Raw genomic sequence first — 15987 nt, 5'->3', positions numbered from 1 at the left:
CCAGTTGCAATTAGGACTCAGGCAGAGGGCTGAGCTCTGAAGACAGCATCACAAGGGCTACCACACTTGAGTCCACAAAGATAGAACTGAGTCACTGACATCACAACTCACTCATTGCAAACAAAGATCTGAACACTCAGAAGCAAATTTCTTCCTGAGCCCACAGGTCCTCAGATCTTCTGAAGAGACAAGCACCAGTCAGTGACAACAAGATCACCTATAATCACGGATAACAAGATGGCAAGGGGAAAGTAAAGAACTTGAGCAATGGAGAGCAAGACAACCTGGAAACATGAGAAACCAGGTCTCCCACTACAGCAAGTAGTGCATTGCCAAACACACCAGAAAGACAAGACTTAGACTTGAAATCATACCTCATGATAATGATGGAGATCTTTGAGTAGCATGTCATCCTCAATCAGTTACAGGAGAACCAAGAGAAAGCACTCAAAGAACTACAGGAAAACACAACCAAACAGATAATGAATTGAAAACAGAAATAGAAACAATAAAGAAAACACAAAAAGAGAACCTTGGAGACAGAAAATCTAAAAAAAAAAAGAAATCAGGAATTACAGATTGCAAGCATCACCAAAAGACTACAAGAGATGGAAGAAAGGATCTCAGGGGCCGAAGACAACATAGAAAACATAGACACAACATTAAAAGAAGATGCAAAAACCAAAAAGCTCCTAACCCAAAATGTACAACAGATCCAGGACACGATGAGAAGACCAAACCTAAGGATAATAGGAATAAGTAAATATCTTCAACAAAATTGTAGAAGAAAACTTCCATACCCTTAAGAATGAGATGACCATGAGCATAAAAGAAGCCTACAGAACTTCAAATATATTGGACCAGAAAAGAAATTCTTCCTAACACATAATACTCAAAACACCAAAGGTTCGAAACAAAGAAAGAATACTAAAAACAATAAGTGAAAAAGGACATGTAACATATAAAGGCAGACCAATCAGAATTACACTCAATTTGTCAACAGAGAATAGAAAAGTTAGAAGATCCTGGACAGACATCATACAGACTCTAAGAGAACAGAAATGCCAGCCAAGACTGGATACATAAACAGAATCCAAAATTTTGCTGCATACAGGAAACTCATCTCAGAGACAAAGACACTCTTTCAGAGTAAAAATTTGGGGAAAAAAAAACCTTCCAAAGCAAATGGCTCCAAGAAAAAAAGTGGGATTAGTCATTCAAATATCAAATAAAGTAGATTTTCAACCAGAAGTAATCAAAAAAGATGAGGAAGGACACTTTTTACTCATTACAGGAAAAATTTATCAGGATGAATTCTCAATCCTTAACATATACGCTCCAAATACAAGAGGACCCATATTCACAAAAGAAACCCTAGTAAAGAGCAAAAAATATATTGCACCCCACACAATAATATTGGGAGACCTCAACACCCCATTCTCGTCAATGGACAGATCATGGAAGCAGAAACTGAACAAGGATGCAATGAAACTAGCAGAGGTTGTGAACCATTTGGAATTAATAGACATCTACAGAATATCTCATCCTAAAACAAAAGAATACACCTTCTTCTCAGCACCTCACAGCACCTTCTCCAAAATTGACCATATAGTCAATCACAACAAACACAACAAAAAACCCATATACACATGGAAGATGAACAATAGAGAAGAAAAGAGGTGACAGAATTATGAATGGTAAAAGAAGAAAGAAGTGTACAGAAGACTTACCTGGGTAGGTTGTAAGAAAAATAACAGTGCAGGAAAAGGAAAAACAGCACCATCTTTTAACAAGCATTAGGGAATTGTATTGTTATTGTTATTTACACAAACATAATATATGTGTGTATGTATTTATTTTTATGTAAAAGTATACTTTAAAGTATAGAACTTTTTTAATTGAACAACTTTATTTTAAAAAACAGAGATAAATGTACAGATTTTAAAAGCATTTTTGCATGAAAATATATGAATACATTTTTGTCAGTACTTGATTTTCTTTAAAGGTTTGATAGTATGCATTAAAATCTCACTAGTTACAATGAGCATAAAGTACATGTAAAACAAGATGTAACCTAGAAATAGTCAATGTTTTCTTGGTGTGTAAAGATTAAACGTAATGATTTTTCTTTTTTTTTTTTTTTTTTTCCTTTTTTTTTCTTTTTGGCCTTTATGTTTTTTTGAACTTCATATAGTCTGTGAGTTGTTTCTGGAGAATTAAGAGCTTTCTGGGGTTAGAACATAATTATCAGTGACAGCATATGATGTCCGTTCTTTTGTGACTGGGTTATCTCACTCAGGATGAAATTCTCTAGATGCATCCATTTTCTTAAGAATTTCATAAAGTCATTATTTCTGATGGCTGAGTAGTCATTCATTGTGTAAATATTCCACAAATTTTGCATCCATTCATCTACTGAAGGACATCTGGGTTTTTTCCAGTTTCTGGCTATTATAAATAGAGCTGCTATGAACATTGTGGTGCATGTATCTTTGTTGTATATTGGAGTGTCTCTGGGGTATATGCCCAGAAGTGGAATAGCTGGGTCTACAGTAGTACTATGTCCAATTGAATGTTTGCAGCTCCTCTGTCAAAAAAATAAGTGACCATATATATGATGATTCATTTCTGGATCTTCTATTCTATTCCATTGATCCACTTTCCTATCTCTGTACCAGTACTATGCAGTTTTTAGCACAATTTCCTTGTAATATAACTTGAGATCTGGGATGGTGATTCCCGCAGATGTTTTCTTGTTGTTGAGGATGGATTTTGCTATTCTAGGTCTTTTGTAATTCCAGATGAAATTGCACATTGCTCTTTCAAACTCTATAAAGAATTCTGTTGGAATTTTGATGGGGATTGCATTGAATCTATAGATTGCTTTTGGTAACATGGCCAATTTTACAATGATGATCCTTCTAATCCATGATCATGAGAGATCCTTCCATCTCCTGAGATCTTCCTCAATTTCCTTCTGGAGAGATTTGAAGTTCTTGTCATACAGGTCCTTCACTTGCTTAGTTAGAGTCACACCAAGGTATTTCCTATTGTTTGTGACTATTGTGAAGGGTATCTTTTATCTAATTTCTTTGTCTGAATATTTGTCCTTTGAGTAGAGGAAGGCTACTGATTTGTTTGAGTTAATTTTGTATCCAGCCACTTTGCTGAACTTGTTTATCAGCTGTAGAAGTTCTCTGGTGGAATTTTTGGGGTCATTTATGTACACTATCATGTCATCTGCAAACAGTGATGTTTTTACTTCTTACTTTCTAATTTGAATCTCTTTGATTTCCTTTTCCTGTCTAATTATTCCAGCCAGCAATTCCAGTACTGTGTGGAATAGGTACGGGGAGAGTGGGCAGCCTTGTCTACTCCCTGATTTTAGTGGGACTATATCAAGTTTCTCACCATTAAGTTTGATGTTGGCTGTTGGTTTGCTGTATATTGCCTTTATTATGTTTGGGTATGGGCCTTGGATTCCTGTTCTTTACAAGACTTTTAACATGAAGGGGTGTTGAATTTTGTCAAATGCTTTCTCAGCATCTAGTGAGATGACCATGTGTTTTTATTTTTTTTGAGTTTGTTTATATGGTGGATTACATTGATGAATTTCCTTATATTAAACCATCCCTGCATCCCAGGGTGAAGCCTACTTGATCATGGTGAATGATCATTTTGATGTGTTCTTGGATGCAGTTTGCAAGGAACTTGTTGAGTATTTATGCATTAATGTTCATAAGTGAGATTGGTCTGAAGTTCTCTTTCCTTGTAGAGTCTTTGTGTGGTTTAGGAATGAGGGTTACTGTAGCCTCAAAAAATGAGTTGGGTAGCATTCCATCTGATTCTATTTTGTGGAATAGTTTGGAGAGTATTGGTATTATGTCATCAATAAATGTCTGATAGAATTCTGAATTGAACCCATCTGGACCTGGACTTTTTTTGGTTGGAAAGCTTTTGATGACTGCCTCTATTTCTTTAGGTGTTATGAGATTATTGAGATGGTTTACCTGGTCCTGGTTTAACTTTAGTATCTGTTATCTGTCTAGGAATTCATCCATTTTTTTTTTCCAGATTTTCCAGCTTCGTTGAATATGAGCTTTTGTAGTAGGATATGATGATTTCTTGACTTTCCTCTGATTCAGTTGTTATGTCTCCACTTTCCTTTCTGATTTTGTTAATTTGGATACTCTTTCTTTGCCCTCTAGTTAATTTGGCTAAGGGTTTATCAATCTTGTAAATTTTCTCAAAGAACCAGCTCTTGGTTTTGTTGATTCTTTAAATGGTTGTTTTTGTTTCTATTTGGTTAATTTCTTAGTGTATGCTTTTTGCATTTTTTTGGAGGCACTCAGAGCTATGAGTTTTCCTCTGAATGCTGCTTTCATTGCATCCAATAGGTTTGGGTATGTTGTGTTTTCATTTTCATTTAATTTTAAAAAATTCTTAATTCCTTTCCTTATTTCTTCTTTGACCATACTATCCTTTAATAGAGCATTGTTTAGTTTCCATGTGTGTATGTGGTTTTGTTGTCTTCGTTGTTATTAATGACCAGCCGTAGACCATTTTGATCTGATAGGATGCATGGGAGTATTTCAATCATCTTATATCTATTGAGGCTTGTTTTGTGACCAATTATATGGTCAATTTTGGAGAAGGTGCTGTGAAGTGCTGAGAAGAAGGTGTATTCTTTTGTTTTAAGATGAAACGTTCTGTAGATGTCTATTAATTCCAAATGGTTCAGAACATCTGCTAGTTCCATTGCATCCTTTTTCAGTTTCTGCTTCCATGATCTGTCCATTGATGCGAGTGTGGTGTTGAAGTCTCCTACTATTATTTTGTGGGGTGCAGTGTATTTTTTACACTTTAGTAGGGTTTCTTTTATGAATATGGGTCCTATTTTATTTGGAGCATATATGTTAAGGATTGAGAATTTATCCTGATAAATTTTTCCTCTAATAAGGAAAAAGTGTTCTTCTATATCTTTTTTGGATAAGTTTTGGTTGAAAATCTACTTTATTCGATATTAGAATGGCTAATCCCACTTGTTTCTTGGGGTCATTTGCTTAGAAGTTTTTTTTTTGTTTTTTTCCGAACTTTTTACTCTGAGATGGTGCCTGTCTTTGTCTCTGAGATGAGTTTCCTGTATGCAGCAAAATGCTGAATTCTGTTTATATATCTAGTCTGATAGCCTATGTCTTTTTATTGGGGAATTCAGTCCATTTATGTTAACAGATATTAAGAAATAGTGGTTGCTGTTTCCTTCTATTTTTGCTTTTAGATGTAGAATTGTGCCTGTTTGTCTTTCTTCTTTTCATTTTCTTGCTTAGGTATTTTTTTTGTTTGTTTGTTTTTAGGATGTAGTTTTCCAACTTGTGTTGGGTTTTCCATCTATTATTCTTTGTAGGGCTGGATTTGTGGTCAGATATTGTATACATTTATTTTTGTCCTGGAATATCTTGGTCTCTCCATCTATGGTAATTTAGAATTTTTCTGGGGATAGTAGCCTGGGATGATACTTTTCTTCTCTTAGGGTCTGCACAATATATGTCCAGGATGCTTCATAGTCACTGTTGAGAAGTGCATGTGATTCTGATTGGTCTGCCTTTATATGTTACATGACCTTTTTCCCTTACCGCTTTTAGCATTCTTTCTTTCCTTTGGGCTTTTGGAGTTTTGTCTATTATGTGTCAAGAAGAATTTCATTTCTAGTCCACTCTATTTGGAGTTCGGTAGGCTTCTTTTATGCTCATGGTTATCTCATTCTTAAGGGTAGGGAAGTTTTCTTCTACAATTTTGTTGAAGATATTTACTGTGCCTCTTAGTTGATATTCTTCACCCTCTTCTATTCCTATTATTCTTAGGTTTGGTCTTCTCATTGTGTCCTGGATTTCCTGAATATTTTGGATTAGGAGATTTTTGGTTTTTGCATCTTCTATGGCTGTTTTGTCTATGTTTTCCATGTTGTCTTCGGCCCCTGAGATTCTCTCTTCCATCTCTTGTAGTCTGTTGGAGATGCTTGCATCTGTGACTCCTGATTTTTTTTTTTTTTTTTAGGTTTTTACCTCCAGGGTTGTCTCTTTTAATGATTTCTTTATTGTTTCCACTTTCATTTTAAATTCCTTCTTCAATTCCTTCACCTCTTTAGTTCTGTTTTCCTCTAGTTCTTTGATTTCTTTGGGTGTTTTTCGTGTTTCCTCTTTAAAAGCTTCTATTTCTTTATGCTTTTCCTCAAGTTCTTGTTTAAGTGAGTTATTCATGCTCTTCTCAAAGATCTCCATCATCATCTTGACGTATGATTTCCGGTCCGTGTCTTCTTTTTCTGGAGTGTTTGGCATTCTGCTGCTTGCTATGATGGGAAAGCTGGGTTCTGATGTTGCCAGGTTGTCTTGGTTTCCATTAGATAAGTTCTTTTGCTTTCCTCTTCCCATCTTTTTGTCTGTGATTATATGTGGTCTTGTTTTCAGTGATTGTTTCCCGTCTCTCTTGTGTACCTGTCCTGTGTCCCTGGATCTCTGCTCTTTTAAGTGGCAAATGGCTTGGGCATTTTGTCCTATACAAGGACCTTCTGGGTGGACCGGAGTCTCTATGGCAGAGTTCATGCTCCCCTGGATCAACCAGAGGGCCGCATCTACTGCATGCTAGGCCTTGCCCTCTTTGCACCCTGGCTACTCGCAGTGCAGTCTCACCAGGCCTGAGTCCCTGGATCTCTGCTTTTCCCAGTGGCAAATGGCCTGAGCGTTTGTTCTACACGCAAGGGTAAATGTGTTTTTAAAGTGAGTTTACACCAATTGAGGACAGAATGCCCTCCCATAAAATCATAGACTAACAACAACAACAACAACAAAACCCTTTGTTGGTCAAGGAAAAACTTCATTTCAAGAAGAGGAATACAAAGTCCCCTAAAACAATTAGGTTACTGTCATCACCTTTTATGTCTTTTAGTAAAAGAAGATAAGCCCTTATTTCTGGAGACATTGCATACCAGATAAAGGATTTAGAAGAATAGATCCAAATCTGACCCATGGATTCAGTTTACTATTTTTGTATGTGCAGTTGTTCAGTGCTAGCATCCAAAATGGAAAAAAACAAAACAAAACAAAAAAAAAAAAAACATGTACTATTTGTCGTTTTAAATTTGGGCTACCTCAGACAGGATAAGATTTTTTTTTCTTGGTTCTATTCATTTACCTCTAAATCTTATTTTATTTTTCTATGAATCTTTGATGGTGAGAAGTCTTTTCCTTTTTCAGTGTATTCAGCCTCTTCCTTCAGACTTTTAATGTTGTCTCTGTTGATCTTGCATGTTCTGACATTTCCTAGGTATTATGTTTTTGTAAGACTATTATGAATAATAATGTGTCCATGCTCATTTTCTTAGTGGGTTTGTGTTGGGACACATAAACTGAGTTTTGTGAGTTAATTTTGTATCTTGAAACCTAGTTAAATCTTTGATCATTTTTAGACATTTTCTGCTAGAACTTTTGAGATATCCCAAATATAATACTATATCATCTATAAATGAAGATATTTTGATTTATATTCTTATTTGTACACCTAAACTTTCTTTTTAATATTTTGTTGCTCTAACTTGTGCTTTGAGTATTCATTGAAAAGAAATAAATATTACTAATTACTAATTTTAATGATATTGCTTCAAGTTTTTTTCTATCTAGGTGATGAAGGCTTTATATTTGTAATACATAGTCCTTATTATTGTGAGGCATGTTTCCTCTAGTTCTACTCACACTCTTTGACTGTTTTGCATGAAGGTATATGCAATTTTGACAAAGATATTTTCTGTCCTACTGAGATGACCATGTGATTTTTGTCTTTAATTCATTTATATAATTTGTTACTTTTATCATGTCTATGTTGAAATAGCCATTCAGATTAGCCCTGGATTTAAGCCCTCATGCTTTTATCATGGATATTTGCATTGTGTTGCCTTCTCTCCTCCTCTTCCTCCTCTTCCTCCTCTTCCTCCTCTTCCTCCCCTTTTTATTCTTCTTGTTATTGTTCTTATTCTTCTCTCTACCTCTATCTCTATCTCTCTCTCATTCCCTCATTCTTGGTGCACTCGTGTGTGTGTGTGTGTGTGTGTGTGTGTGTGTGTGTGTGTGTGTGTAAAACAGGATTTGTTATTTGAGTAACACTGGTTTGAGGGAAAGTTTACAAAAGGTCCTTCTATTTCTTTTTTTGTTTTACACACACACACACACACACACACACACAAACACACACCAACTATAGATCTTGAGTATCCAGCTATACCACTCTTGGGCATATACCCAAAAGATGCTCCAACATACAACAAGGACACATGCTCTACTATGTTTATAACAGCTTAATATATAATAGCCAGAAGCTGGAAAGAATTCAGATGTCCTTCAACTGTGGAATGGATACCGAAAATGTGGTACATTTACAAAATTGGAGTACTACTCAGCTATTAGAACTGTGACTTTATGAGATTCTTAGGCAAATGGATGGATCTAAAAAATATCGTCCTGAGTGAGGTAACCTAATCACAAAAATACACCCATGCTATGCACTCACCGATAAGTGGATATTAGCCCAAAAGCCCTGGATACCCAAGATACAATTCACAAACTTCATGAAGCTCAAGAAGGATGACCAAAATGAAGATGCTTCAGTCCTTCTTATAATGGGGAACAAAAATCTTCTCAGGATAAAATATGGAAACAAAGCTTGGAGCAGAGACTGAAGGAAAGGCCGTCTAGCGACTTCCCCACCTGGGGAACTATCCCACATACAACCACCAAACCCAGAAACTCTTCTGCATGCCAAGAAGTGCATACTGACAGGAGCCTAATATAATTGTCTCCTGAGAGGCTTTGCCAGAGCATAATCAATACAGAGGCAGATGACTGAGGCCAACTGTAAGAATGGGGTCCTTAATGAAGGCGGTAGAGAATGAATTGAAAGAGTTGAAAGGGTTTAAAATCCCATAAGAACAATACCAGTCAACCAGAGTTCCCTGGGATTAAATCACTATCCAAAGACCCATGGCTCCAGCTGCACAAGTAGCAGAGGATGGCCTTGTTGGGCATCAAGGGAAAGAGTACCTTGGTGCTACCAAAGTATGATGTCACAGTGTAGGGAAATGTAAGTGTGGGGAGGCGGGATGGGATGGGTGGGTGAACACCCTCACAGAAACAGGTTGGTCAGATAGGGGATATGAAGGGGAATCCAAGTAAAGGGTATAACATTTGAAATGTAAATAAAAAGTAGAAAAAAAGAAGGAAAGAATGTCTGGTAGAATTCTTCTATAATATAAATCTATCTAGGGCTGGACTTTTCTTGGTCTGGTGACTTTTTAACAGTTTCAATCTATTTGTTTCTAATGAAGTCTTCAAATTGTTATCTGGTCTTGATTTAATATTTGTGGTTTGAGTATATTTAGAAATTAGGCACTTTCCCCCCTAAGCTTTCTAATTTAATGAGGTGTAGGCTTTAAAAGTATTCCCTTATAATAGTCTATTTTCCCACAACTCTTGTAACCTTTCTCATTTCTGATCTTGTTAAGTTTTGTCATCTCTTTCTTTGGGTTAATTAAGTCAAGGGTCTACTGATCTTGCTCATCTTCTCGAAGAACCAGATCTTGGATTAAGTGACTGTTGGTATTGTTTTCTTTCCATCCCATTAATTTATTCTTTGATTTTAATGATTAATTTGGGCTTACTTTTGTATTGTTTTTCCAAACTCTAGAATTTCATCATTAAGGAATTTATTTGTGCTCTTTCTAATTTCTTATATAGGAGTAAAGAGCTATTAATGTCCTTTTTAGGACCGTTTTTACTGTATTACAGAAGTTTTGTTGTGTCATAATTTCACTTTCATTTAGTTAAAATATTTTGTTAAATTTTACTACATATTGGTAAGACAAGACATATGGAATTATTTCATTTTTCTTGAAGTTGTTTAGATTTCTTTTGTACCCCAGAATGTAGTTTCTTTTAGAGAATCTTCCATGAGGTACTGAGTAATATATATATATATATATATATATATATATATATATATATATATATATATATATATATATATATATATATATTATTTGGTGTTTGAGGTAAAACACTAGTAAATAATCAAATGTTATGCCCATTTCAATTAATTCTGATGTTTTTGTGTTTGGTTTGTTTTACCCAGATAACCTGTATCTTAACTAAAGTATTGTCTTGGAATGCTTACTATTACTGAGTTCATGTTAATCTGTGTCTTTATCTCCAAACGTACACTCTTCATAAATTTAGTACATCAGACGTTGGTGTGCATACATTTAAAATTATGGACTCTGTGTGCCTGCTCCTCCATAAGTGTTCCTCCTCCACAGCCTCTCCACAGTCTCCGCTGCCATGTGGCAGATCACGTACCTGCAGGCTGGGCATTGCTGCAACCAGATTAGCGCCAACTTCTGGGAGGTAATCAGCGTAGAGCCTGGCATTGATCCCAGTGGCACGTACCATGGAGATAGCGACAACCTCCAGCTGGAGCGCATCAACATGTACTACAACGAGGCCACCAATGGCAAGTACGTGCCCCGCACCGTGCTCGTGGACTTGGAGCCTAGCACAATGAACTCAGTATGTTTAGGGCCCTTCGGGCAGATCTTCAAACCTGATAATTTGGTCTTTGTTCAGAGTGGGCCTGGGAACAACTGGGCCAAGGGGCCCTACAGAGGAGGTGCAGAGCTGGTTGACTCGGTTTTGGACGTTGTGAGGAAGGAAGCTGAGAGCTATGGCCAGGGCTTCCAGCTGACCCACTCCCTGTGTAGGGGGACTGGTTCTGGGAAGGATACCCTCCTTATCAGCAAGATCCAAGAGGAGTTCCCAGACAGAATCATGAACACCTTCAGTGTGGTACTTTTCCCCAAGGTGTTGGACATAGTGGTTGAACCCTACAATGCTAGCATTTCAGTCCACCAGCTTGTTGAAAACACAGATGAGACCTATTGTAATGATAATGAAGCACTCTATGACATCAGCTTCAGAACCCTAAAGCTGACCACACCCACTTACTGTGACGTGAACCATCTAGTGTCTGCCACCATGAGTGGGGTAACTACTTACCAGCGATTTCCTGGCCAGGTAAATGCTGACTTGTGAAAATTGGCTGTAAATATGGTGTCCTTCCCTCGCCTGCACTTCTTCATGCCAAGTTTTGCCCTCTTTAGTAGCAGGGGAAGCCAGCAGTACCATGCCCTGACAGTTCCTGAGCTCATCCAGTAGATGTTTGATGCAAAGAACTTGATGGCTGCCTGTGATCTCCACCACAGGCACTACTTAACAGTGACTGCTTTGTTCAGGGGTCGCACGCCTATGAAGGAAGTGGACGAACAGATGATTAACGTCCAAAACAAGAACAGCAGCTACTTTGTTGAGTAGATCCCCAACAAGGTGAAAATAGCTGTCTGTGGTACTCCACCTCGGGGCCTAAAAAATGTCTGCCACGTTCACTGACAACAGCACAGAACTTGAGGAGATGTTCAAACAAATCTCATAGCAGTTCACAGCCATGTTCTGACACAAGGCCTTCCTACACTGGTACACAAGTGAGAGCATGGGTGAGATGGAGTTTACTGAAGCTGAGAGCAACATCAATGACCTGGTGTCCCCAAGTGCCAGCAGTACCAGGATGCTACAGCTGAGGAGTAGGGAGAGTGTGAGGAGGAGGCTGAGCTCGAGGTGGCTTAGAGCTGTCTTAGTCACTAAAGCAAGGGAGCCTTGTCTGCTAGCCACGTCCACTGTGCATTCGCTGTCCTGTGTCCTGACATCACCATTAAAGCAATTCATAGTGAACAATAAATAAAATTGTGATGTACTCTTAGGTAGGTTTTCTCTTGATTAGAATACTGTCGTCCATTACCTCATTTCATTTGTTTTAGTTTGAAGTTCAGTTTGTCAGACAGTAAGATAGAGAGACCTGTTACTTCCCAGTCCAGTTGGCTTGGGATACAGTTTCTGTCCTTTAAGGTGGTATCAGTCTTTAAAACTAAAATTAGTTACTTGTAGAGAATGATAAATGTAGTTTGTATCTTATTCCATTCAATTATTTGATTAAGGAGGTTGGCTTATTGATAGTCAAAAGGTGTGTGGTGACTGTAATAATTTTGTTGGGGTTTCTGCTTTTGATTTTGTCCTCCTGGTTTTTGTTCTTAGTTGTAGTTTTCTTTCTTCCTTTTTCGAATTTAGAATTTTAATAATCACTGAAAATCTCTACTTCTTGACATTTTGTACTTTTGGAAATAATACTTATTTTCAATATTATTGATTAAACCCAAGGCCCTACACACATGAGAAAAGCATTCTTTTGCTGGAAGCTCTTCCTTCTTACTTTATTTTTATTGGACATTTTATGTATTTACATTTCAAATGTTATCTCCTTTCCAGATCCCCCCCCCCATCTCCCTTCCCCTGCTTTATGAGGATGTACCCCCTCCCACCTACCCACTGCCACCTCACAACCCAGGCTTTCCCCTACACTGGGGAAACAAGCTTTCACAGGACCAAGGGCCTCTCCTCCCACTGATGCTTGATAAGTCCATCCTCTGCTACACATGTAGCTGGAGCCATGGGTCCCTCTGTGTGTGCTCTTTGGTTGGTGGTTTAGGCCTTGGGAGCTTTGGAGTGTCTGGTTGGTTGATGTTTATGTTCTTCCTATGAGGTTGCAAACCCCTTCAGCTCCTTCACTTTTTTCTCTAACTTCTCCATTGGGGTCCTTGTGTTTAGTCTAATGGTTAGCTGCAAGAATTCTCAGCTAGCAGAGTTTCTGAGAAGGAAACCATATCAGGCTCCTGTCAGCAAGCACTTCTTGGCATCAACAACAGTGACTGGGTTTGGTGGCTGCATATGGGATGGATCCCCAGGTGGGGCAGTCTCTGTATTTCCTCCTGTGAGTATTTTGTTCCTTATTCTAAGGGCTGAAGCATCCATGTTTTTGATCTTTCTTCTTCTTGAGCTTCATATGGTCTGTGAATTGCATCTTGGGTATTTTGAGCTTTTAGATTATATCCACTTATCAGTGAGTGCATGCCATGTGTGTTCTTTTCTGACTGAGCTACCATACACAGGATATTTTTGTAGTTCCATTCATTTGTCTAAGAATTTCATGAAGTGATTGTTTTTAATAGCTGAGTAGTATTTCATTGTGTAAATTCATTTCAACAATTATAGCTTCATTTGTTTTCTATACAGCGTCTTGGCTACATTTACTTCTCCCTCCACATTGACTCACTGCTTTCAGTATTCTCTGTACGGTTGGTTTCATAGGCATAATTTCTTTTTTTTTTTTTTTTTTTTTTTTTTTTTTTTTTTTTTTTTTTTTTTTTTATCATAGAACCTTCGTTTTCTCCTTCCACTGTGATTGATAGATTTGGGGGGTATTGTATTCTTAGTCAGGGTTTATGATCTAGGGGTTTGTGATCTTTAAGAACTTAGAGTTCATTGTTCCAACCTGTATTACCTTTTAATGTTTCCAATAGAAAACCAGCTGTTACTTTGATGGGTTTGCCTTTATATGAGACTTGTTGATTTTTTCTCTAGCTGTGTGTGTGTTTGTGTGTGTGTATGTGTGTTAATATTTTAGTATTATATGTCATGGGGAATTTCTTTTCTGCCTTTTCTATTTTTGTTCTGTGTTCCTCTTATATCAGTCTTTCCTTAATTTGTGGGTGTTTTAATTAATGGTCTTATTGCAGATCTGGTTTATCACATTTGGGCTGGTTTTATTTTTTTCATCTATAATTATAATTCAGGTTATATATTTTTTTCAAGTGCATCATATTTCTTTTCTGTTATTTTGCATATTTAAAAATATTCTTTATTTGAGTACTTCAATTTCATTTTCTTCTAGTCCTCATATTAAATATCCTACATTATCTGTTCTACTTGTAAGGATTTTTCCTGAGTTTGCTAATTGGGTTAGTGAGTTTTTCAACTTCTTATTTTTAACTTGAGTGCTTTTTAATATTTCTGTTTTTACTAAATTTATTTTTCACACCCTGAACTATTTTTGTCATTTCATATAACTGTGTATTTCTGTGTTCATGTAAGCTTCTCAGGCAGTTTTTCTGTTCTGCTTATTTTCAATGTCTTATTCATGTCTTTTTTAAAACTCTGAATCATTTAAATTCATGATTATTCTTTTAAATATTGCATCCTGAAGTTGGTCTAGGCAATTCCCTTTAGAAAACATTTTTATAGGATGAGTATATTTGATGGAAATTTTGCTTTCTTGGCCTTTTGTAGAGTTTGTGTTTTCACAATAATCTGTGCATATAGACTGCTTTATTTGTGTATCTGATAAGAGCCTGGCTTACTTTGGGCTAGTGCAAGAGATGAAGATAGGAGTTGGGCCATAGAAAGCAGGTTCATGAGCTGCGTGATTATTCCTAAGCCAAGCAAAGCTTGTTCATGAATCATAGGTCCAGAGTAAGGCCTGAAGATGGTAGCAGAGGGAATTGGAGGAGGGACTCATATGACAAAGCTGGTTCACAATTTTTATATGATACTAATATGAGCCCTCATATACAAAGAATGGAAAAGTTGTATGTTTATGTATCAAGTTGATTGAAGATGACTTCTTGTTAGCATTAACTCTCAACTTGACAGTCTACAAAGTATCACAGAAATTCTCAACTGTATGATGTTGGTCCATGAAAACACCTGTGATGAGTATCTTGATTGTCTTGATTTGTGTAGGATGAATCAATCCACTTTGCTTACTGCAAGATATGGGATAAAAAGTCCTGAAATATATAAGCAAACTACCTACACCTGAACCTGTGAATGATTCAGAGAATGAACCAACAAACAACTTTCTTCCATGGAATTTGACTTGAGTTCCAACCCTGGATTCATTCCCTGATGGATTATAACACAGAAGTGCAAACCAAATATTTTCTTGAGTTTTGTTTTTTTGCTAGAGAGTTTATAATCATATTATAAAAGGAAATAAAACACCATTTCAATAATTTTTAGTGTAAAAGATTAGTCATATCAAGTATATTCACATTGCTATTCAACAGTTGCCATTATGGATCGTAATATGTTTCTGAGTTCTCAAACACAGGTTCTAGCATATAACAATATTTATGAGATGTTAGTAAAGATTGATCTTTAGAGTGTTAGCTTAGCATGTGTAAGGCCTTGGGGAGTTCAATCAACATTACAGCAAATAGAACAAAGCAAACAATAAAATCCTTATAACTTTTGAGGTATTTTATTTTTCAGATTAACAAAAAAGGCAAAAATTCTAAATTTGCAGGCTTCCTGTCTTCCAGTGGGTAACTTAATTTTGGTGCTTCCTTGATACTAACATTATTGCCAACATAACTTCCAGCATCTGAATTGTAAACCACACTTGCAACCATTATTCTTCGATATAAAATCTGAAGGGACACACACATGAACCGATAGTCAGCAGCTCTTCAGGAATCTTTCAAGCCTTCAGTGCCATACTGGCACTACTGAGGCCTGGTTAAAAAAAATAAAAACAAAACTAGGGCTCAACTGTCAGTATTCCTCAAATTTCACATTTCACCATGTCCTCAAATTTGAACATAAACTCTTTCAGATATGGCCTAAACATTACTATTGTTATGACTTATTGTGACCAGTTGACAGAGCCTTCAACTGCACACAGTGCATATGTCCTGACTGTCCTGTAAGGCCTTTCCAACTGTCAAGTTGGAAACATAATTATGCTCTGCTAAAGACTAATGAGCTGCCTTTCTGAATGTGCTCTTTCTTTGCTAGAAGAAATCAATAATTCTTTCTTTGATTTCAATTCAGCAATAGCTCCAGGGTTGAAGGGCAAGTCTATGGGGATCCACAAACTCCAGGATCATACCCCAAGGGCTCTAAGGGTGCTGAGGTTCTGGGAACAAGGCTGGAAACTGTCCAAGGAGAAAGCTATGTATGGGTAGGAAGAAATTTTTGTTATTTCCTGTATCTGTTCTATATA

The 15987-nt window shown here is 36.9% G+C and overlaps 1 pseudogene across 1 annotated transcript; it reads left to right on the top strand.

The window, feature by feature from the left end:
- Nucleotides 1–10403: 10403 nt before the first annotated feature.
- Nucleotides 10404–11678, top strand: LOC308414454 (tubulin beta-4 chain-like; annotated as a pseudogene). Its single transcript has one exon. The product of its transcript is annotated as a tubulin beta-4 chain-like (transcript).
- The last annotated feature ends 4309 nt before the right edge of the window (nt 11679–15987 follow it).

Source organism: Micromys minutus, assembly GCF_963924665.1.
Source record: "Micromys minutus genome assembly, chromosome: X".
Classification (NCBI taxonomy): domain Eukaryota; kingdom Metazoa; phylum Chordata; class Mammalia; order Rodentia; family Muridae; genus Micromys; species Micromys minutus.
The sequence above is the reverse complement of the archived record's forward strand: the minus strand, read 5'-3'. Positions and strand labels throughout refer to the sequence as shown.